Here is a 25,773-nt window from a genome sequence, read left to right as displayed (position 1 = left end):
TTTTGCATGTTAACATCAGAAGCCTCCTTCCTAAGTTTGAGTTATTCACTGCGTTAGCACACTCCGCCAACCCTGATGTTCTAGCAGTGTCTGAATCCTGGCTTAGGAAGGCCACCAAAAATTCAGAAATGTCCATCCCCAACTACAACATTTTCCATCTAGAAAGAACTGCCAAGGGGGTGGAGTTGCAATCTACTGCAGAGCTCTATCATACTATCCAGGTCTGTGCCCAAACAGTTTGAGCTCCTACACCATATGTGAATTGATTGCCCCCCCATCTATCCTCAGAGTTCGTACTGCTTGGTGACCTAAACTGGGATATGCTTAACACCCCGGCCATCCTACAATCCAAACTAGATGCCCTCAATCTCACACAAATTATCAAGGAACCTACCAGGTACAACCCTAAATCCGTAAACATGGGCACCCTTATAGATATCATCCTGACTAACTTACCCTCTAAATACACATCCGCTGTCTTCAACCAGGATCTCAGCGATCACTGCCTTATTGCCTGCGTCCGTAACGGGTCTGCAGTCAAACGACCACCCCTCATTACTGTCAAACGCTTCCTAAAACACTTTAGCGAGCAGGCCTTCCTAATTGACCTGGCCCAGGTATCCTGGATGGATATCGATCTCATTCCGTCAGTAGAGGATGCCTGGTTGTTCTTTAAAAGTGCTTTCCTCTCAATCTTAAATAAGCATGCCCCATTCAGAAAATTCAGAACTAAGAACAGATATAGCCCCTGGTTCTCCTCAGACTTGACTGCCCTTGACCAGCACAAAAACATCCTGTGGCGTACTGCATTAGCATCGAATAGCCCCCGCTATATGCAACTTTTCAGGGAAGTTAGGAACCAATATACACAAGCAGATAGGAAAGCAAAGGCTAGCTTTTTCAAACAGAAATTTGCATCCTGTAGCACTAACTCCAAAAAGTTTTGGGACACTGTAAAGTCCATGGAGAATAAGAGCACCTCCTCCCAGCTGCCCACTGCACTGAGGCTAGGAAACACTATCACCACCAATAAATCTACAATAATCGAGAATTTCAACAAGCATTTTGCTACGGCTGGCCATGCTTTCCACCTGGCTACCACTACCCCGGTCACCAGCTCTGCACCCTCCGCTGCATCTTGCCCATGCCCCCCCTGCTTCTCCTTCACACAAATTCAGACAGCTGATGTTCTGAAAGAGCTGCAAAATCTGGACCCCTACAGATCATCTGGTCTAGACAATCTGGACCCTTTCTTTCTAAAATTAGCCGCTGAAATTGTTGCAACCCCTATTACTAGCCTGTTCAACCTCTCTTTCATAACGTCTGAGATCCCCAGAGATTGGAAAGCTGCCGCGGTCATCCCCCTCTTCAAAGGGGGTGACACTCTAGATACAAACTGTTACAGACCTATATCCATCTTGCCCTGCCTTTCGAAAGTTTTTGAAAACCAAGTTAACAAACAGATCACCGACCATTTCGAATCACACCGTACCTTCTCCGCTATGCAATCTGGTTTCCGAGCTGGTCATGGGGGCACCTCAGCCACGCTCAAGGTCCTAAGCGATATTATAACCACGATCGATAATAGATAGTACTGTGCAGCCGTCTTCATCGACCTGGCCAAGGCTTTCGACTCTGTCAACCACCGCATTCTTATTGGCAGACTAAATAGCCTTGGTTTCTCAAATGACTGCCACGCCTGGTTCACCAACTACTTCTCAGATAGGTGTCAAATCGGAGGGCCTGTTGTCTGAACCTATGGCAGTCTCTATGGGGGTGCCACAGGGTTCAATTCTTGGGCCGACTCTTTTTTCTGTGTATATCAATGATGTCGCTCTTGCTGCTGGTGATTCTCAGATCCAACTCTACGCAGATGACACCATTTTGTATACATCTGGCCCTTCATTAACAAACCTCCAAACGAGCTTCAATGCCATACAACACTCCTTCCGTAGCCTCCAACTGCTCTTAAACGCTAGTAAAACTAAATGCATGCTCTTCAATCGAACGCTGCTGGCACCCGCCCACCCGACTAGAATCACTACTCTCGACGGTCTGACCTAGAGTATGTGGACAACTACAAATACCTAGGTGTCTGGTTAGACTGTAAACTCTCCTTCCAGACTCACATTAAGAATCTCCAATCCAAAGTTACATCTAGAATCGGCTTCCTATTTCACAACAAAGCCTCCTTCACTCATGCTGCCAAACATGCCCTCGTAAAACTGACTATCCTACCGATCCTTGACTTCGGTGATGTCATTTACAAAATAGCCTCCAACACTCTACTCAGCAAATTGGATGTAGTCTATCACAGTGCCATCCGTTTTGTCACCAAAGCCCTATATACTACCCACCACTGTGACCTGTACGCTCTTGTTGGCTGGTCCTCACTACATATTCGTCGCCAAACCCACTGGCTCCAGGCCATCTATAAATCACTGCTAGGCAAATCCCTGCCTTATCTTAGCTCATTGGTCACCATAGCAACACCCACCCGTAGTATGCGCTCCAGCAGGTATATCTTACTGGTCATCCCCAAAGCCAACACCTCCTTTGGCCGCCATTCCTTCCAGTTCTCTGCTGCCAATGACTGGAACGAACTGCAAAAATCTCTGAAGCTGGAGACTCTTATCTCCCTCACTAACTTTAAGCATCAGTTGTCAGAGCACCTTACCGATCACTGCACCTGTACACAGCCCATCTGAAATTAGCCCACCCAACTACCTCATCCCCATATTGTTATTTATTTTGCTCATTTGCACCCCAGTATCTCTATTTGCACATAATCTCTTGCACATCTAGCATTCCAGTGTTAATACTAATTGTAATTATTTTGCACTATGGCCTATTTATTGCCTTACCTCCATAACTTGCTACATTTGCACACACTGTATATATATTTTCTATTTTCTGTTGTATTTTTGACTTTATGTTTTGTTTTACCCCATATGTAACTCTGTGTTGTTGTTTTTAATCGCACTGCTTTGCTTTATCTTGGCCAGGTCGCAGTTGTAAATGAGAACTTGTTCTCAACTGGCTTACCTGGTTAAATAAAGGTGAAATAAAAAAGAAAATAAAAAAAGTTAATGAGAGTGAGAATATTTCTAACACAGGAGGTCGGTCGCACCCTAATTGGGTAGGACGGGCTCGTGGTAATGGCTGGAGCAGAATTAGTGGAAAAAATGATCAACTACATCAAACACATGATTTCCATGTATTTGATGCCATTCCATTCGTTCCATTCCAGCCATTATGAGCCGTCCTCACCTCAGCAGCCTCCACTGATTTCTAAGTAGAAAATTGAAATTGAAATTCTGAAAATGGCAGTTTATTTTTCTTCCTATCTTAGAATCACTTCCACTGAGCGGCATTGAATGGTATGAGCAAAGGGAGGTTGGTATGGACAAAAACGCATTGCGTTAAACCACAAGTTTAGCCTATGACGCCAACAGAAGGGCAATATATCTGCTAGTGTGGGCTGTTTCTGGGAAGAACCAGTTTGTTCTTTTTCACTTGTCTCCATTCATTCTGGATAACAACAAACTTGTATTTTATATAGGGAATCATTATATTCTAGTAGAGACACAAACTGTAAGACAAATCAAAATATATTTTATTTCTGAGATTCTTCAAATAGCCACCCTTTGCCTTGATGATAGCTTTGCACACTCTTGGAATTCTCTCAACCAGCTTGAGTCACCTGGAACGCATTTCAATTAACAGGTGTGCCTTCTTAAAAGTGAATTTGTGGAATTTATTTCCTTCTTAATGCGTTTGAGCCAATCAGTTGTGTTGTGACAAGGTAGGGGGGGTATACAGAAGATAGCCCTATTTGATAAAAGACCAAGTCCATATTATGGCAAGAACAGCTCAAATAAGCAAAGAGAAACAACAGTCCATCATTACTTTAAGACATGAAGGTCAGTCAATACGGAACATTTCAAGAACTTTGAAAGTTTCTTCAAGTGCAGTCTCAAAAACCATCAAGCGCTATGATGAAACTGGCTCTCATGAGGACCGCCACAGGAATGGAAGACCCAGAGTTCCCTCTGCTGCAGAGGATAAGTTCATTAGAGTTACCAGCCTCAGAAATTGCAGCCCAAATAAATGCTTCACAGAGTTCAAGTAACAGACACATCTCAACATCAACTATTCAGAGGGGACTATGTGAATCAGGCTTTCATGGTCGAATTGTGGCAAGGAAACCACTACTAAAGGACACCAATAAGGTTAATATGAGACTTGCTTGGTCCAAGAAACACGAGCAATGGACATTAGACCGGTGGAAATTTGTCCTTTGGTCTGGAGTCCAAATTTGAGATTTTTGGTTCCAACCGCGGTGTCTTTGTGAGACGCGTGTGGGTGAACGGATGATCTCCGCTTGTGTATTTCCCACCTTAAAGCATGGAGGAGGAGGTGTTATGGTGTGGGGGTGCTTTGCTGGTGACACTGTCTGTGATTTATTTAGAATTCAACGCACACTTAACCAGCATGGCTACCACATCATTCTGCAGCGATACGCCATCCCATCTGGTTTGGGCTTAGTGGGACTATCATTTGTTTTTCATCAGGACAATGACCCAACACACCTCCAGGCTGTGTAAGGGCTATTTTACCAAGAAGGAGAGTGATGGAGTGCTGCATCAGATGACCTGGCCTCCACAATCTCCCGACCTCAACCAAATTGAGATGGTTTGGGATGAGTCGGACCGCTGAGTGAAGGAAAAGCAGCCAACAAGTGCTAAGCATATGTGGGAACTCCTTCAAGACTGTTGGAAAAGCATTCCAGGTGAAGCTGGTTGAGAGCATACCAAGAGTGTGCAAAGCTGTCATCAAGGCAAAGGGTGGCTATTTGAAGAATCTCAAATATAAAATATATTTTGATTTTTTTAACACTTTTTTGGTTACTACATGATTCCATATGTTTTGATGTCTTCCCTGTTATTCTACCATGTAGAAAATAGTAAAAATAAAGAAAAACCCTTGAATGAGTAGATGTTCTAAAACGTTTGACCGGTAGTGTATATCCACTTTTTGGCAAGTTCAGTTTGTATCAATAAAGTTGGAGAAGATCACAAAGGATCAGAAATGTATACAATGGTTTATCAGTAAAAGCTGAGATGTCTCTCATGGTCTCTCCTCCTCAGTGTCCCTGCCCCCACCCCAGACCCTACAGGAGGTGGCGCTGCCAGTAGTGGGGAACAGGAAGTGTACCTGTCTCTATGCTGGTACCCGACATCATACAAAATACAAAACATAATTCAAAAAACCACTCCACTCCTTCAGTCACAGTTCAAATCACATCCCTAAATCCCTGCCTCAAAAAACGCTCAGCTGCACTCACAATGCCTATTTTCTCCGATGTCCTCTCTGTTTGCGCTGTGCAGTTGATAACCAATGCAGTAAACTACAAAGTCTACCTTCTTAACATGCAACATGTCAGGATCCCTCTGTTGACAAGGAATATTATCTGGATGTGTCTACTTCACTCCTTTCTTCCACTCTACTCACCGCCTCTGGATAGGAGACATGCTGGACAGACCTTATTCTTGCCACCTCTGTCTCCTTCACCCTAACAGGACACTTCAGAAATCTGGGTGCTTGTTCACCACCACAATTGCAGCATTAAGGCTCAGCTGGCATACGATACCCCTCCCGTCAACATACACTTGACCCACCAAATAATTGGCATTTATCACACTGCATGGGTTTGGGCACAAAGGTTCTCACAGGGTATCTCATAAAACCCAAATACAGTGGGGAGAACAAGTATTTGATACACTGCCGATTTTGCAGGTTTTCCTACTTACAAAGCATGTAGAGGTCTGTAATTGTTATCATAGGTACACTTCAACTGTGAGAGACGGAATCTAAAACAAAAATCCAGAAAATCACATTTTATGATTTTTAAGTAATTAATTTGCATTTTATTACATGACATAAGTATTTGATACATCAGAAAAGCAGAACTTAATATTTGGTACAGAAACCTTTGTTTGCAATTACAGAGATCATACGTTTCCTGTAGGTCTTGACCAGGTTTGCACACACTGCAGCAGGGATTTTGGCCCACTCCTCCATACAGACCTTCTCCAGATCCTGCAGGTTTCGGGGCTGTCGCTGGGCAATACGGATTTTCAGCTCCCTCCAAAGATTGTCTATTGGGTTCAGGTCTGGAGACTGGCTAGGCCACTCCAGGACCTTGAGATGCTTCTTACGTAGCCATTCCTTAGTTGCCCTGGCTGTGTGTTTCGGGTCGTTGTCATGCTGGAAGACCCAGCCACGACCCATCTTCAATGCTCTTACTGAGGGAAGGAGGTTGTTGGCCAAGATCTCGCGATACATGGCTCCATCCATCCTCCCCTCAATACGGTGCAGTCGTCCTGTCCCCTTTGCAGAAAAGCAACCCCAAAGAATGATGTTTCCACCTCCATGCTTCACGGTTGGGATGGTGTTCTTGGGGTTGTACTCATCCTTCTTCTTCCTCCAAACACGGCGAGTGGAGTTTAGACCAAAAAGCTCTATTTTTGTCTCATTAGACCACATGACCTTCTCCCATTGCTCCTCTGGATCATCCAGATGGTCATTGGCAAACTTCAGACGGGACATGCGCTGGCTTGAGCAGGGGGACCTTGCGTGCGCTGCAAGATTTTAATCCATGACGGCGTAATGTGTTACTAATGGTTTTCTTTGAGACTGTGGTCCCAGCTCTCTTCAGGTCATTGACCAGGTCCTGCCGTGTAGTTCTGGGCTGATCCCTCACCTTCCTCATGATCATTGATGCCCCACGAGGTGAGATCTTGCATGGAGCCCCAGACCGAGGGTGATTGACCGTCATCTTGAACTTCTTCCATTTTCTAATAATTGGGCCAACAGTTGTTGCCTTCTCACCAAGCTGCTTGCCTATTGTCCTGTAGCCCATCCCAGCCTTGTGCAGGTCTACAATTTTATCCCTGATGTCCTTACACAGCTCTCTGGTCTTGGCCATTGTGGAGAGGTTGGAGTCTGTTTGATTGAGTGTGTGGACAGGTGTCTTTTATACAGATAACGAGTTCAAACAGGTGCAGTTAATACAGGTAATGAGTGGAGAAAAACTAACAGATCTGTGAGAGCCGGAATTCTTACTGGTTGGTAGGTGATAGATTCCGTCTCTCACAGTTGAAGTGTACCTATGATAAAAATTACAGACCTCTACATGCTTTGTAAGTAGGAAAACCTGCAAAATCGGCAGTGTATCAAATACTTGTTCTCCCCACTGTACATGTGAGAAGGAAGAGACTCTTCATAAAAAACAATTAAATGGATGGAATGGGCTTCCTCACTACATCCACCATGCAGGTCAGTCAGTGTGCACCAACCGCTTGATCCAATTCTTCATGTATATCCTTTGCATTTACTTCTAGCGCCACCCCAGATAGGCACCCTGCTTCGAAGACCCACACATGACACATTCCAATCCGATATCTTCTTGAGGCGCAGAGCATGCTCCTTCTGTTCCATAGATACACAAAAAAACCAAATAAGCCTACTTCTCGTTATGCTCATCGACGCCACCTCATCCAACACATCCACAAGTTTTATAGAGACTTCAAACTGATCTCCCAGATCCAAAACCTTTACTCCGACCAAAAAATAATCTCAACCAGGCTTGGATTTACTACCACTTTACTTCTCTTATTTCCTTTTGCGTTCGCCACTGTAATCCAATTTCTCTCACTCTCATCTCCACTCGACACGCCATCTGATTCAAACATATCAAATCTGCTTCCGCCATTTTCCTTAGTCTTCTTTGTATGAATTTTCCAATTGTAATGTCTCTTGATGTAATGACACAACTGCGTAAGCGTTTTGGGCAACCCTTCCCCTGCTTTTGTTCCATGCTGGCTGAAGGCCTAGCTAGCCAGCTACTAGCTAACACCAGACACAGATGAAACTGGAAACCTATCAGTATCTTTGCCTTGAATAGATAAATAGGGGACACCTCTAATTATATTTGCTGACACACTGCAGTCAAATTTTGGCACCAGTAGACTATCTACCTAGCTATCTAAACCACACCGCTCTGTCAACACGCCTTCTGCGATGACAGTTACAAGGCGGTACATAATAAAATTAGGTAAGAGAATAATACATTACCATTGGTGTATTAAAATGAGAGGCTTAATAATCCCACCTCCTGAATCCAAGTGTTTGAAATGGGGAAGGGAACCAGTAACTTTATGATCAAACTTTTTCATACTTTGGTCATCCTACTTTGTTCTGGTTTCACCCAAATCTCATCCAATTTCATGAAAAACATGATTATGACTGTTCGGGACCTTTAAAGACAAATTAGAGATGATCTCAAACCAAAATATCATGAGAACTTCTGCTTGTAATTTCATTGTTCACTGACCCTGATGTAACATTTGTCTCTGTACAGGGAGACTCAGGGGGGCCACTAGTGAGCAAACCGGGTTTAGTCTGGATCCAGTCTGGCGTTGTGAGTTTCGGAGCAGGCACATTTCCCAGGAGTGTATGCCAAAGTGTCCCAGTACCAGACCTGGATCAAGAGCCAGATCAGCACTGACTAACCAGGCTTCATCGACTTCTCCTCCAGTGGGACTGACTGTGACCTCAATGTCACCTGTGCTGCACTGTCCAGTGGGACCACACTCCTCCTCTCCTTCCTCCTCTTCCTCTCTCCTATTCTCCTATTCTCCTTTCTTTTTATATTTTCTCATAGGGCATACACTAAAAGTGGATGCTATGTCTGCTACTCTTCTCATTGTATGTGAAAAGCACAGTAATAGTATGTTTACACTGTCAACAATACGTGATTGATTTAACTCAATATGAATATGAATCTACTGAATCAACTACTATTTTCTTCTCGTGATGTAAGTAATTAAGTTGGAGAGCAAATGTAATTTTGTTATGCTATAGGATTACATTTGGTTCTTTATCAGAGCTCAGTTCATGATTGTTAAGAGAATAATTGTGGTCCTCTGTAGCTCAGCTGGTAGAGCACGGCGCTTGTAACGCCAAGGTAGTGGGTTCGATCCCTGGGACCACCCATACACAAAAATGTATGCACGCATGACTGTAAGTCGCTTTGGATAAAAGCGTCTGCTAAATGGCATATTATTATTATAATACATAGACATCACACTTAATGATTAAATGGAAACCTATTTTTATTATTATTTAATAAGTTGTGTATATTTGTCCATCTTGAGTATACTGCATCTGCAAATAAAAAATACATTCTTCACAGTGAACTACAGCTATTTACCATTGAGCTGAGAATGCCTCTCAACAAGCATCTCCTATCATGTAATGGTGGACAGGCAGGCAGGTAACTATCAGCAGTCTGCCCCCTTCCTCTAGTTCTGAATGTAAACAGACTGCCATAAATACCAGGGGTGTATTCATTTAGACCAAGGCCGTAGCAAACAGTTGCAGAACCATTTACTATTTGTTTTATTGGAATTGTTTCAGGAGTGGGGCAGTCCCACTCCTTTTGTAATTTTTTTGAAGAGATAGAACAGCGTTGGAAAGACAGGGAGAGGGTGAGTCAAAGGGCTGTGAGCTGGATTCAAACCTATGCCGACTCTGGCATACATGTGTTAAAGCGTCAACGGCTGTAACCACTGGACATTTTCTAAAAGGAAATGTTTTGCAATGAAAACAAGAGTTTCTATTGGACAAATTCAGGTAGGTTCCTCCATGTTCTGTTCTGTTTGCTTCTGTTGGCTTCTGTTGGCTTCCGTTTGGTTTGTTTGGTTCCTAGTGAATATACCCCAATTGGTAACCCTCTTACCTGGATTGGGTCATACAAAATCACTTATCCAGAGAGGTGACATCACCTCTTTAGCTAAAATACATCACAGAATTGTACTCATAATAAAAGGAATGACAAAATAAATTAATCAGCACCCTTGATAAAGATAAGCAAAAAATACTACAAATTAAATAATACAAATACTGAGCTATTTAAAAACAACAACAACAAAAATACTAAGCTATATTGTATCCTCAAAGAATAGGAAATTATATTATTTTATACTAACACATTTGCTTAGAGAAATAGAGATTTTGTTCAACAAGTAGTAAACAAATCTAAAAAAGATAGGCACTCTGCTACCCTCCCCTTGTGAGGATAATGCCACTGAGCCTTTTCTAACATTTTCTATGAGATTGGAGAACACATTGGGGGGGATGTTAGACCATTTCCCATACAGAACCTTTCCAGATTCTTCTGCTCTCTTCAATTCAAACCGCAGGTTTTCAATGGGGTTCAAGTCCGGAGACTGAGATGGCCATTGATTTTGGTCTTGCTGGAAGATCTACCTGTAGCCAAGTTTTAGCTTTCTGGAGGACCAGAGGACCACTGGAAGCAAAATAGCCCCACAACATCAAAGATCCAGTACCGTATTTTGCAGTAGGCATGAGGTTATTTTCTGCATATGCATCCTTCTTTCAACTGTCGTATATGATGAATGGTGGTCATCATTGCTGTCAACAAAAGAAGTCTGCTCATACTGAACATTGATCATAAGGTTTATTCAGACCACAAGCTTCAGCATGAGTTTACAGACACGCGTTGTCTGGAGAGCAGTTGCCTCGAATTATAATAACCGCTCTGGGGTTTATTGTCTAAAACCCTTCTTATATAGACAATACCAAAATAAGGGTTACCCCCTCTTCTGGCCAATCACCAGTCTCCCCTCGGGCGTCACCCTCCAAGCGGCACATTTCAAATAACATCATAAAACATCCCCCCTCTGGCCTGAACAACCAACATTCCATTTCGTCATGAAAAACATTTAACAAAGGCATAATCTTCAGATACGATATTCCCCCTTTCGAGACGAAATAAACGTCTCGAAAACAAACAGAATAAGATTATGACTATTAACCATTTATCTCATTGAGTATCTTTAACATTAAACCAAACACATTCTCCCCTAGAGTGTAAATACCTTTCTATGAAATACCTGTTTATGAAGTGTGAATACATTACTATGACATATGAAGAAATCTCTATGGAGTGTAAGAGCGAAAAACTGTCCAGCAGCCATCCATCCATATCAATCAAGACAGTAAAATTCTCTCACGGTCCCTCTGCCCCAGGCAACCACCGTCGGTACTCCAGATAACCTCATTAACCATGTAAATGCATTTGAAACTATGATGTAATTAAATACACATGTAAGCCCTGCAAACAAAATCCTATCCATAAACATTCATTGTACGGCTGGTCAACCCATAGGACCGGACAATGAAACTCTCCCTTCCTAGCCTCTCTGTCCCTAAACATTCTGTCACGGTTCAGACAGACGACAAGAGGACCACAATTGCGTCACACCAGAAAGTTTATTTAAACTTAAGGGGAAAGGGATGTAGGGAGTGAGTGAAGGCTCCAGGGGTTATCCCGTCCGATGTGCTGGGTCTGTGCCTCCCCCCAGTGGCAGCGATGCGTCCGATGACGCCGGTGGTTGGTGGTCCAGAAGTCCTGGGGGGGGAGGAAACACAGACACAACGGGGCGGATGAAAACAGGCAGAAGTACAGTTCAAGGGGAAATCCAAATACGTTGTAGCAAGGCAGAAGGCTGGTCAGAGTTACCGGGGTCGAAGAGTAGTCAGGAGTCGTAATGGCAGAAAGCAGGTCTGGTTTTCCTGGGGCAGAAGAGTATCCAAGAATCAGGCAGGTCCGGGGTCACAAAACAGGGGTGAGCCAGAAGCGCGAGCACACAGGTTCCGGGGTGTGAGCTTTGCAGACGATCTGACAAAGGAGAGCTGACAGACGGGACTTTAAATACTGGGAGAGGTTAGTGGGTAATGCAGCGCAGCTGGCAGAGTAATTAGAGCCGAGCAGAGCAGGGACAGGTGGAGCTCGTTAGGCTGAGTAGAGAGAGAGAGATGAGCAGAGTGGAAGATAGTGGAAACACATTAAGGTGGTAACCCGGTGGAGTGAGAGGGCTCATGACAGAACCCCCCCAAGGGACGGCCCCAGAAGTCCCAAGAGCAACACCACGCCGGGCGGGAGGAGGGGAGCCGGAGGAGGGCTAGAACTCCTCCGAACGGTCCGAGCGAACGCCCTCATCCTCGGAGGAAGCCGGAGGGCCGTGGTCGGGAGATGGGACAGGTCCCGAGACAGGATCAGGCACAGGACAGGAAGCCGAGCGGGCAGGACGGTTAGGGATCCCTCTGGGGCGGCCCCTACGGATTGCAGGTTGATCAGGATGCCGTTGGTGGAAGGCGGTGATGAGAGTCCTATCCACAATCCGACTAGCTGGCACCCAGGTCCTTTCCTCAGGTCCATAGCCCTCCCAGTCAATGAGGTACTGGAGACCCCTACCCCTCCGTCTGGACCGAAGCAGGCGGCGGACGGTGTAAACCAGACCACCATCGGCTTGAGCCGTGGAGGAGGAGGACAAGGCGCAGCAGGGACCAGCGGACTCTCATGAATGGGCTTAATCTTAGACACATGGAAAGTGGGGTGCACCCTCATGGAATTAGGCAGTTGGAGCCGGACAGCAGTTGGGCTAATCACTCTTATGATAGGGAATGGGCCAATGAACCGAGGTGCCAACTTCTGCGACTCCACCCTGAGTGGCAGGTTCCTTGACGACAACCACACCCTTTGACCAACATGGTAGGTGGGAGCAGGGATTCTCCGACGGTTGGCCCCGGTAGTGTAGCTGGCAACGGATCTGAGAAGTGTGGCTCGGGCCTGTGACCAGGTGCGGCGACATCGACGGGCAAACGCAAGTGCAGATGGGCAAGTAACCTCCCCTTCCTGACTGGCAAATAGAGGAGGCTGGTATCCATAAACACATTGGAAAGGGGACATACCGATGGCAGAGCAGGTCAGAGAATTGTGTGCGTACTCCACCCATGTCAATTGCTGCGACCAGGAGTGGGGGTTGCGTGAAGTCATGCATCGCAGTGCCTTCTCGAGCTCCTGATTTGCCCGCTCTGACTGCCCATTGGATTGGGGATGGAATCCGGAAGTCAGACTGACTGTGGCTCCCAGCAGGTGACAGAACTCCCTCCAAAAAGCGGAGGGAGAATTGTGGACCACGGTCAGAAACTACATCCCTTGGCAGTCCGTGGATCCGGAAGACGTGTTCCAGGACCACCTGGGCGGTCTCCTTGGCGGTTGGGAGCTTGGGGAGGGGAATGAAGTGTGCCATCTTGCTGAATCGGTCAACTATGGTGAGAATGACGGTCTTGCCCCTTGAAGGGGGCAGCCCCGTGACAAAGTCAAGGGCGATGTGAGACCAGGGACGTCTGGGCACAGGCAGGGGCTGCAGCAATCCGGCTGGGGGCTGGCAGGACGACTTGTGTTGGTTGCAGATGGGGCAGGCTTGGACGAATTCCCCGTACATCCTTTCTCAGAGCGGGCCACCAGAACCTCTGGGCGAGCAGGTTGTAAGTGCGGGTGGAGCCAGGGTGACAAGCTAGGCGGGAGTCATGTCCCCACTGAACGACCTGGGACCTTAGGTTTTCGGGGGACAAAAAGGCGGTCAGCTGGGCAAGTGCTGGGACCGGGCTGGTTACGGAGAGCTTCCAGCACCTGTTCCTCAACAGCCCAGGTCAGAGCTGCTACGATGCAGGGACTAGGCAGAATCGACACAGGATCCTTGGAGGGGTTGTCATCCTTCTGGAATTGACGGGAGAGGGCGTCTGGCTTGGTGTTGCGTGATCCAGGCCGGTATGACAGAGTGAAATTAAACCTGGTGAAGAACAGGGCCCAGCGGGACTGCCTGGAGTTCAACCGTTTGGCCGCATGGATGTACTCCAAGTTCTTATGATCGGTCCAAACGAGAAATGGAATGGTGGACCCCTCCAGCCAGTGACGCCACTCCTCCAAGGCAAGCTTCACAGCCAGCAGCTCTCGGTTCCCTATGTCGTAATTGCACTCAGAGGGGGACAACCGACGTGAGAAAAAGGCACAGGGATGGAGCTTCCCATCCTCCGCAGCCCACTGAGAAATCACAGCACCAACTCCCACATCCGAGGCGTCCACCTCCACAATGAATTGCCGGTCCACGTCAGGCATCTGGAGGATGGGAGCGGAGGTGAACCTTACCTTGAGGGTACTGAAGGCCTTGTCGGCTGCTGGGGTCCAGGTGAAGGGTTGCTTGGTGCTGGTTAGAGCAGTGAGAGGGGCAGCAACGGTACTGTAGTTCCGGATAAACTTTCTATAGAAGTTAGCAAACCCCAGAAACTGTTGCAGCTTCTTTCTGTTCTCCGGAACTGGCCATGACGTGACTGCTGATACTTTGGCAGGATCCATTTGGATACTTCCCTCTGCCACTATGTACCCCAGGAAGGCCACTGTCTTGACGTGAAACTCACATTTCTCTGCCTTGGCGTAGAGGGAATTCTCCAGAAGACGATGAAGGACTTGCTGGACATGGCGGGTGTGTTCAGACAGGTTTCTGGAGTAGATTAAGATGTCATCCAGGTAAACGAAGACAAACCTGTTTAACATGTCCCGCAGTACATCATTCACTAGAGCCTGGAACACAGCAGGAGCATTGGTGAGGCCAAAAGGCATAACCAGATACTCGTAGTGGCCTGTTGGTGTATTGAATGCGGTCTTCCATTCATCTCCCTCCCGGATCCGCACTAGGTGGTAAGCGTTTCTGAGATCCAACTTGGTAAAAACAGTGGCTCCCTGGAGCAACTCAAAAGCAGAGGTGAGCAGAGGGAGAGGGTAACGGTTTTTCACTGTGATGTCGTTGAGTCCCCTGTAGTCGATGCAGGGGGCGAAGAGATCCGTCCCTCTTCCCCACAAAGAAGAAGCCAGCACCAGCCGGAGATGAAGATGAACGGATCAATCCTGTGGACAGAGAGTCATTGATGTAGTCCTCCATGGACCTTCTTTCAGGAGCAGACAACGAAAAAGACGGCCCCTTGGAGGGGCTGTTCCAGGGAGGAGGTCGATGGCACAGTCGTACTGGGTCGGTGAGGGGGCAGAGATGTGGCTCTTGCTTTGTTAAACACTTCTCTGAGACCATGGTAGCATTCTGGGACATGGGAGAGGTCAGGGGCGGAGTTAGTAGGTACTGGCCGAGGGGGTAGTGCGGCAGCAAGCAGGCAGGTTCGGTGGCAGTCCTCTCCCACTCCCTGATCACCCCGGTCACCCAGTCGAGCTGAGGGTTGTGCCGGGCGGAGCCATGGGTAACCCAGGATGAGGGGTTGGCCTGGAGAGGGGAGCAGGTGAAACTGGATAGTTTCCTGATGGTTTCCGGACAGACCCATCAAGACCGGGGCCGTGACATGAGTGACCGATCCGAGTAAGTGTCCGTCCAGTGCCCGGGCAGGAATAGGAGGTGTCAAACGGAGGTTCTCCAGTCCCAGTTGGCGTGCCAGCTTGATGTCCATTATGTTGGCTTCGGCGCCAGAATCCACCAGAGCAGCCAGGGTGTGAGTAGAGTCAGAGAGGCGGAGGTGAACTTGCAGCAAGGGTTTGCGGTCGGAGGACTGGGTGGTCATTGAGCTCAACCGGACTCCCCCTATGCCCGGTGAGCTTCGGCCTTTAAAGGGCAGGTTACCACACGATGTCCATCACCTCCACAATAGAGGCAGAGGTTTGAGGTGAGCGGCGCTGGCGCTCTGCAGGAGTGAGAGAGGCTCGCCCAATCTCCATAGGCTCAGACTGATCAAGCTGACTTGGGTGAGTGGCAGTAGCTGACAGGAGCCCAGTCGGATCTCTCCGAATGCCGGTAGTTGGTGGACCTTGGCGCCCCCTCTCACGACGACGGGTCTGTATCCTTCTGTCGATCCGGACAGTCAGTGCGATGGCTTCATCAAGAGTGGAAGGCAGTTCATGGGAGACCAACTCGTCCTTGATATAGTCTGCCAAGCTATGGAAGAACGCGTCCACCAACGATGGTGTGTTCCAAGAACTTCGTCTTGCCAGGGTTCGGAAGTCGATGGAATGGTCTGCGACTGTACGTCTGCCTTGTCGAATACTGAACAGTTCACGAGACGCCTCTGCGGTTGGTGAATCCAGGTCAAACACCTTCAGCATCTCCTCAGCAAACAGGTCGAAGGTTGCACATGCGGGGGTTTGACGTTCGAACTCTGCTGTTCCCCAGAGTCGAGCTCGGCCCGTCAGGTGAGTGATGGCATACCCGACCCTAGCCCCCTCCGTGGCGAAGGTCCTTGGCTGCAAGGAGAACTGAAGTCGGCAGCTAGTCAGGAATGGCCGGACCTGGGTAGAATCGCCGTTGAACCGCTCGGGGTTTCCAATCTTGGGTTCCGGGGCAGCGGCTGAAATGACCGGGGCAGGTAACTCGGAGGCAGGGCTGGTGGGCAGACTGGCTGGGGTAAGGTTGGTGAGGAGTTGGATGATCCTGGCGAGTTGTTGTTGCTGCTGCTGGGACTGCTGCTGGTGCTGCTGGAACTGCTGATGCTGTTGGTAGCCGACCTGAAGCAGAGAGGTGATGTCGCCGCTCATGCGGCCTAGCTCTCTCTCAGTGTGTTCCAGGCGTAGCATGGCGGTGGGTTGCTCAGGTTCTTCGGTTTCCATGTCGGGGGAAGTGTGCGCTGAGTCCATGATGGTCAGATCGTACTGTCACGGTTCAGACAGACGACAAGAGGACCACAATTGCGTCACACCAGAAAGTTTATTTAAACTTAAGGGGAAAGGGATGTAGGGAGTGAGTGAAGGCTCCAGGGGTTATCCCGTCCGATGTGCTGGGTCTGTGCCTCCCCCAGTGGCAGCGATGCGTCCGATGACGCCGGTGGTTGGTGGTCCAGAAGTCCTGGGGGAGGAAACACAGACACAACGGGGCGGATGAAAACAGGCAGAAGTACAGTTCAAGGGAAATCCAAATACGTTGTAGCAAGGCAGAAGGCTGGTCAGAGTTACCGGGGTCGAAGAGTAGTCAGGAGTCGTAATGGCAGAAAGCAGGTCTGGTTTTCCTGGGGCAGAAGAGTATCCAAGAATCAGGCAGGTCCGGGGTCACAAAACAGGGGTGAGCCAGAAGCGCGAGCACACAGGTTCCGGGTGTGAGCTTTGCAGACGATCTGACAAAGGAGAGCTGACAGACGGGACTTTAAATACTGGGAGAGGTTAGTGGGTAATGCAGCGCAGCTGGCAGAGTAATTAGAGCCGAGCAGAGCAGGGACAGGTGGAGCTCGTTAGGCTGAGTAGAGAGAGAGAGATGAGCAGAGTGGAAGATAGTGGAAACACATTAAGGTGGTAACCCGGTGGAGTGAGAGGGCTCATGACACATTCACCGAAATAAACAAAAACATCTAAGATCCTTACATGTAGTCAATAACATCAAACATCATTCTACCAAAATTAATACCTAAAAATATGACACAATTATGTATTACACATGTCTATATTTCATTGCCAACACTGGAATGTAGCCCACTACACTTCATCTCCCTGTAGTGTCCTCTTCCAATGGACTTGTTGATGATGGAATCAGCCACACCCTCCTTGTTTCATCTCCTCCAGTCATATTGTCCCTTCATATTGTCTTTGTTTGAGTATTCCAATCTCCACATGTTCTCCCAAATGCTTCTGGAATGACAAGAAAATAAACGACCAAACAGTATCTTTTGCAAAACAACATTTTCAAATTAAACCCCAACATCAATTTAAGAATATAAAAATGACCTATAAATGATGTATGAATCACATTAACCTATCCCCCCCTTGATTCATAAATCATACCAACATCACCCTACTATTGAAATTTTTTTTTTGAAAAATAATCAACTCATAAAAAAAATGATATTTATCCATCAGTAGTCCATCCATCTTTATCCAGATCAGGAACAGTCAACACCGGCATCGGAGTGTTGTCTCCAGGAATCACTCTCCAACCTATCTCAATATCATAACTTTCTCAAAGATCAGTAACAAATTACAAACATCACAGTGTTATCAAAGCTGAAACTAAAATCTGACCCATCACTGCCCCTACTGGCCTAATTGATCTTGCAACCAAATCTTCTCAGATCTCCCAAACACATCCCTTATAATGCATCTATAACCCCAGTGATCTTATCTGAACTATCTGGACTCAAAGTATAACTAATATTTATCAATATTATCTTCCCAAATGTTACACCATACCATGAATGAAGTCCCCCCTTCTCTCTTAGACTTACCCTTCAATGATAGGCTTGAAGACTATGACATGTAGCCATGTCTCTTTTCACCCCATTTTCAACCCTAGCTTCAGATTTCTGTGTTGGTACCACTCCTCTTTTAATGGTAAAAACCTCATATGGAAGCTTAAACGTTGACCTGTAACAACATCCTATCCCCCATAGGGTAAGAATATACTCTATCATCACAAACCCACCAAATATCTCTAAAATTCCCATAGTCACATTGTCAGTCAAAAGCTAATCTTTTAACCATCAAAGTCCTGCTCTTCTTACTACCTGATATATAAAAAGTAACCTATTATTTGTCATTACTACCCTTAAGGTCATACTTATCCAAGGTTATCCTATACTCATCACACTCTGATATTCCCATAAACATACCCCTTACCTCATATGTTTTATTAGAACAACAACAACTTTTATCCTCACTGGTTCACCTGAATACTTCAGGTTTCCACTGTTACCTGACTTTACTTTCCATCTAACAATTCCCATAGGGTAATCCATTTACCCAAGAACACTTAAACCCTACTGTTCTGACAACTACATTATTTTATCTGTCAATGACTGTTGCCGATACCACAGTCATGACAAAGCATAAGACTTACCCACACCCGATAGAGGCCGCGCGACCGTCTAACACGTCTTGGGCTGGCACCCCCAACAGACATCAACCCTCAAGATTCCTCACTGATTCTTACAGAATGAGTTAATCTATCTCTAATTTCCACAACAGACGAACAAGCGGCACTGCAGATACCTCTTCCCGTCTGTCACCAAAATCAAAGACCTCATCCTGCAGCCCCATGATGAATCTATATTCTCCATTTCAGATTAATCTATATTGTTTCTATCTGCTCTCCTATTTTAACCCCATTCGTACCATAACCTCCTGAGTCCCTCTTGCTACCTCTAATTTCAGAACAGTTGTTGTCGGTGTCATCCTTCCTACATTTGCTATTGCCATCGTATCATTAATCCCTTCCCCAAAGTTACCATTAACGTTGTTGACTTAGTTGATTAATTAAAACCCTTAATTCCTTCTAGTGGAAAAGCTACCAATATACTCTGTGTATTATTTACTGTTTGAGTGACTACTGTAATCTACACTTCCTGAACTGCCTTGGTGACTGCGGAAGCTTCAACAGATTTCAAATCTTCCATTATAGGCATCACTTTATGAATTACATAGCCCTTTAACCAATAATTCCTAACCGGAACAACTTCTAATGCTTGCACTAGATAAGTACACATATATTCTCCCTGACCTTTCTCTGTACCCTTACGCCAAATAAGTGAACAGTCCCTCCTAACCCTCTTCTAAACTATACCTCCTTTTACTCCTGGTCCTGATAACAATACTTATTCTCCATAATTATCTCTCCATATGGGAGAAACGTCCCCATCCTAAACCCTAATAAGTAGTTTTCCCTAACATTGGTGCTGTATTGGTTCCCTATAAACAACCTAGTTTTCCCAAAGCTCTGAACTCTTTACTTGTACTTCCATCCATCACCACTAGTGTCACTTTTTCCCCCTTTCAGTTCTACCTCTAAACTTTAAACCTTCTGATTATAACAAAAGGTACCCACAATTACCTTGATCTTCCTATTCTAAAGTGTCATTCATTACGGTTCTCTCTCTCTCTTACTACTAACGTTAAAACTTAGCTTACTGTCTCAGAGTTCCTTCAACCCTAATCTACTCCTAACTTATTTTAATCTAATCTTTTCTCTCATAACATTTAAAACCTTTTCCCCTGATTTTCACAAAATCCCCCTACCACCAAATGTTTAGACTATGTGATTGGGAAAGTTCCCCACCTGCTTCTGACTCATTACACACAGACTTGGCAAACGTCTAAACACCTTTTAGCCTAGCCTGAAATCCCTTAGTGTCAGGATGTAACCCAGAATAACAGTCACTCTATTAAGTTTATTTTCCCAGACAGATTGTCTAACAGGTAATCTAATACATTATCATCCTTCCTATGATATTATCTTTTAAGCAAATGATTCCCAAAAACCCTACTTCTTAAAATATTCTACCAGACAGTCAGTCGTCTAGTGTGCCTCTGATTGAACACTTCAATTTACACCATGCATCTCTTCCCACAATGTCATTGGTATATTGTCTCTTTTAATTCCTATTTGACTTCTATAGCAGAGCTCAATTGATTCCTTAAGAGTAATTAAACTGTTTTACAACTTCCAATCCCTATCCTAACCTAATTAGTTTATTTTACAGAGTGATATGTTTAACCTCTTTAGACTGAACCCAGATAAGTTTTTCCCCTATTCACTATCACTTCTAATGGTCGGTTGTTTTTACTTCAATTGTTGGCTATTTTCTCTTCTCCTCTAATCGAGGCTCTCAGCAATGCACCCCCCTTCCGGATCTCCTCTAGACACTAACAGGTGATCTTGAATTGCCCCTGTATCTTCCTTAAAAATGTTCTCTGTTCTTCCTCCTAACTTGTTGCATGAACAGGTAAAGTACCCAATCTGTCCATAATTATACCAGTCTTCTGAAAGTTGCTGAAAGTGTAGCTGAAATATTCCTCCTTCTTCTTTGTTCTTCTCCCTCTCCAATTCTGTGTCTGTCCAGAAACTGGCGGTCGATATGGAACATCTGGTCCCCCCTTGGCTGGTACAATTGCCTTTGATATTGTTCAGTTAAAGCTGTAACAGTGATTGTTGATTTGATTCACTCTGATTCTTCATAACCAACACTTATTTTCTTCTTCTCCACCACCAGTTATAAGTTGTATTTGATTGAGTTTTCTTCGTCCTGTTGTTCTCGTCGTTGACATATCAGTATTCTTCAAAAGGTTCTCTTCTAAGTTCTGTCCTCGAAATATCATCTTCCATCATCTTCTTACTTTTCTTCTGTGCCAGTTCTTGTAGGACAAACTCCTCTTGAAAATAAAGCACCTTTAATCTCCAAATCTTCATCGCTTTCTTCATCTTCAACTTCCATCAGAGATCAAATCTCGTTGTACCCTTCTTCGTTTCTCTCTTGCCAACTTCCTTCTGATCACAGAGTCATATCCACCCATGACCTCTCTCAATCACTCTCATCTTCATCATCCTCATCTCCTTAAGTTCCCAGACATCCCGGTTTTCCTTCCTTCTGGAGTTTTGAATTCATCTTCATCGTCGTTTCTGCTCGTATTCGTCTTCATCTCTGATGCCATAATCACCCTGCTGGATGATGTCTTTCTGCTGAATCCATATGTGAGAAAGGTGTACTAACTTCTGCCATTAGTCTCTCCTAACACTACTCTAACCCTACTTTGATTAAAAAATGACTATTTTAATCAATTTTCCCCTATATCAAGCCCTTTATATTCCTTTATTGTGACCTATGTTATTTTAGACTGTATAGCCTATGGCTATGACTTCCCCCTTAAATTATTAATATAACCCTAAGAACCCCCAAAAATCAAATTAAATAAAATATGAATATTAAAAAATTCAATTAAATACCTTATTCAAAAACCATTTTAATTAAAAATAAAAAACCAATTAAAACCTCAATCAAAAATTATGAATAATTTAAAACAATTATTTTATTCCTATATTCTATGTCACCAATTTATCAATTAGTGGTGGCTATATTACCACAACCCATCAACTGCAAGTAAATGCAAGTTAGTCATCTTCAGACTAAAATACCCATAAACAAAGCCTTTAACCCCTTGCTCTATAACCCCTAATTATCATAAATTTACAGAAGAATCCTCAATCCATCCTGGATTCCCAACACATCTGTAATCAAACCCCAGTGATACACAGAGCCACCAAAATACAATTTTTAATGAAATAGTATTTGCCAAGCCTATGTAAAATTGTCATAACATCACATATTCTGTTAGGATGATTTTGTGTACTAGCCTGATCCGATCCTCTCGTCTGCCTCGTCACACCTTGTTCGTGACGCACACGTCAGCCCCTTCTCTCTCTCTCCTCTCGTTCCATGTTCCTCTCATATTTCACAAAAACATAGAACCACACACGATTTCAGCAGTTAATGCAATCACTGAGTATTTTCAACCATTCAATATTCATTCGTTCTACATTATTCACTCTAAGACTAAACTCAGAACTAAATAGATCGCTCAAAAACATTATTTTAATCCGTTATTTAATTATTTAATTCAATCCATTATAATCCATTATCATATATTTAATTTATAAATTCAATAGGTCCCAAAACAAGTTTCATCTTAACCCACCGCCGTTTAAACTTATAAGATTCGTGTTAAAATCTCTTTATGCGTATTTGTTCCGTCGTCTGTGTTCCTCTGTCTCCCCCTGCAGTTTAACCAATGTGTTGTTTTACAGAAATCCACGCATGCGCAAATATCATTTTAACCTCATGCTTGAGTTTCAGCATCCCATCGTGGTGCCGTCTAGTGCCGTAAAACAAAACGCTCCCTAATCTCGTGCCATAAACTCCAACTCCCCCGTTCTGTAGTGTAATGTCGCAAAAATTAAACACATGCCCATACATTTATTAAATAGATCGCTCCAAAACATTTCATTTAATTTTAATCGTCTTTTACTTTAATTAATTATACTCCGTCAACATATATTTGATTTATAACTTTACTACATCTCGCCAAATAGTTTCACGTTCGAACAACAGCCGTTTAACACCTAGGAGATTTTTCCCAAAATCTCTCTATTCTGTGACTATTGTCCCTTGGGGGGACCTATGACCCTTACCCATAATGCCGTGCTTTGTAGGCTTAGCACATAACCACATGTTGTAGTTTTAGCCCCGTAAAATCACGCACATGCGCACATCCAATTTTAAAGCCATGCTTCCCACACCATAGACCGATAGCATTACGCTACAGCTTCACCATTTTATACCTTATACTCACACAATTACACATAACAGAGCTCACCAAACATATAACCTGACTTACACACAAATACAAATTTAAGAGACTTTAGTCCATCGCAATGGAATCTCTAAGGATATCCGTTAGCATGTAGCACGCAACACAATTAGCCTTCAACATTAGCATTTAGCTTAGCCTAAGGTACACCGTGGCACAAAACACAATTAGCATGTAGCATTAGCATTTAGCCACGATGTACCACGTGACCCGTAACAATCCAGCCTTAGCCCTAGCCTCCAGCTAACTGCGGCCTACAACACAAATGAACATCCCGTACCGTGGCCAAATCATCATCATCGCAATTATCTCCCCGTCTAACTTTTTGTTGCCTTGAAAGATGAATCTCATATCAAGCGGTTATCCCCAACATATCTCCCGTCGGCTATAGAAGAAGTATAACATAAATACAACCATTCACTTCATAATTCCCGCTTAAGGAATCAACCTGACCCAATACTAAGTCCAGGATTTGTGGCCCATTCCTAAAGAATCGCCTCGATCAAGAGGTCTTATCCGTATTCACGGTGCCCTAAAAATGCATACGTATTCCAACATTATTCTCTACCAATCCATTTGTACAATCCATTGTTGTCAACAGCGTTTACACATCAACCAAATTTAGAATATTTTCGTTCAGACTCCCAGTTAACAGCCATAACGCCACCCGAAACACGGTCGTAAGGGTACATTCCTCCAGTGTACATAAGCAGTAACAAAACCAACAACTTAGCTGTGTTTAGTCGGGTCATGACTCCAAATCAAAGTCAGCTTGAGTTAGCTTGGCGACTCCAAATGCAGCAAAGAAGGATTGCATCATCCCTCCTGGCAAGCTCGCCATTCTGTCGTATATGATGAATGGTGGTCATCATTGCTGTCAACAAAAGAAGTCTGCTCATACTGAACATTGATCATAAGGTTTATTCAGACCACAAGCTTCAGCATGAGTTTACAGACACGCGTTGTCTGGAGAGCAGTTGCCTCGAATTATAATAACCGCTCTGGGGTTTATTGTCTAAAACCCTTCTTATATAGACAATACCAAAATAAGGGTTACCCCCTCTTCTGGCCAATCACCAGTCTCCCCTCGGGCGTCACCCTCCAAGCGGCACATTTCAAATAACATCATAAAACATCCCCCCTCTGGCCTGAACAACCAACATTCCATTTCGTCATGAAAAACATTTAACAAAGGCATAATCTTCAGATACGATACAACGCCAAACCCACCATTGGTGTGCGTGGCTAAAGAGCTTTATTTCCATGTCATCTGACCATAGCACCAGTTCCAATCCAAGTGCTAATGCCGTTTAGTAAACTCAAGGTGTTTACATTTGTTGGTTTCTCTCAATAAAGGCTTTTTTTCTGACAACCCTTCCAAAGGGCCTATTGGCATGGAGGTGGCGTCTAATTATAGATTTGGAAACTTGGTGACCCGAAGATACGACCAAGTTCTGTAATTCTCCAACTGTGGCCCTTGGACTTTTCTTTGCCTCCCGAACCATCTTCTTCACTGTGCGTGGGGACAAGATACACAAGATACAAAAGATACACATACAGATGCTGTATCTTACTTTGAGCCAGTTTCACACAGCAGTTAAATAATTCTGCAGCAACAGCAAATGTGAATTGTTATATGGATTATAATTAATTGACATTTTCTGTAGGAGTTGATTCATTTTTCATTTTTTTAGGGCAAATCATGTCTGACATTTCTAAGTGGAAATTAAAAGCCTTTTTAAACCTTGAATACACTACAAGTTTGCAAGTTTGCATCAAATTAAGATATGGAATCTGTATAACAATACCAATTCCAATACCAGGTAAGTTTACCACTGTTCCAGTGGTTTTAAACTTCTTAATTGTTGCCATAATAGTGTTAAGCAATGTTCCCTCTAATTGTTTTCGGCACTGAGCAAATTTCAGGTCTGCTAAGCGCAAACTTGAACATTCTGCGTGTTTACTGTGAACACTGAGGCTGTACCCGCTTTAAGTTACTGTTTTAACAGTGGCCATGCAGGCTACTGTGGCTATTTGATCATAGTGTAGGCCTACCAGAGTAGCCTACCATAAAAAACAATGGAGAAAATGCATCCCATAACATTTTAACATGGAAATAACTGCTCTATAATTCAGCCTACAGTAGCAGCCAATGTGTGGTGTTCAATGTAGACATACATTTCATGAGACTTTGGAGAGAAAAAAAACATGCAGGGCTTGACATTAATCTGTTTATCCACTTGTCCTTCAGACAAGGAGGTGACTGAACATGTTGTTGTGTTGTTTAATGCAAGAAACCACTTTACAAAATAAAATGCATTATTATTCCCATACCATTATTATATAGATTCTGACAAATTATGCTACCCTCTGCCTATTGGCTACTTAGCTTATTCAAGCCTGTCTCAAAATACAACACTGCCCCTTTAAGACAAAAAAAAAAATTCTGACTTGCTTTTCAAATATGTCTAGAAATTTATATGTTTTGTGCTTGTGTAGGAAGCAATCACTCCCCTATTTCTGACTACAAATGATCTATAACAGGGCTAATAACTCACTAACTAGCAAAGGATATGAACAAAATGTGCACATGTGGCTACATGCAGCTCTCGCTTTGATCTGAAAACAAGTGCATCTATTCACGACCGCTCATACTGTAAACACAGTCCAGTTCAAAGTAAATGGCACAGATCCATATATGGCAATGGTCTATTTGCATATAGGCC

This window comes from Coregonus clupeaformis, chromosome 7, assembly GCF_020615455.1.
Source record: "Coregonus clupeaformis isolate EN_2021a chromosome 7, ASM2061545v1, whole genome shotgun sequence".
Lineage (NCBI taxonomy): Eukaryota > Metazoa > Chordata > Actinopteri > Salmoniformes > Salmonidae > Coregonus > Coregonus clupeaformis.
This window is presented reverse-complemented; position numbering follows the sequence as displayed.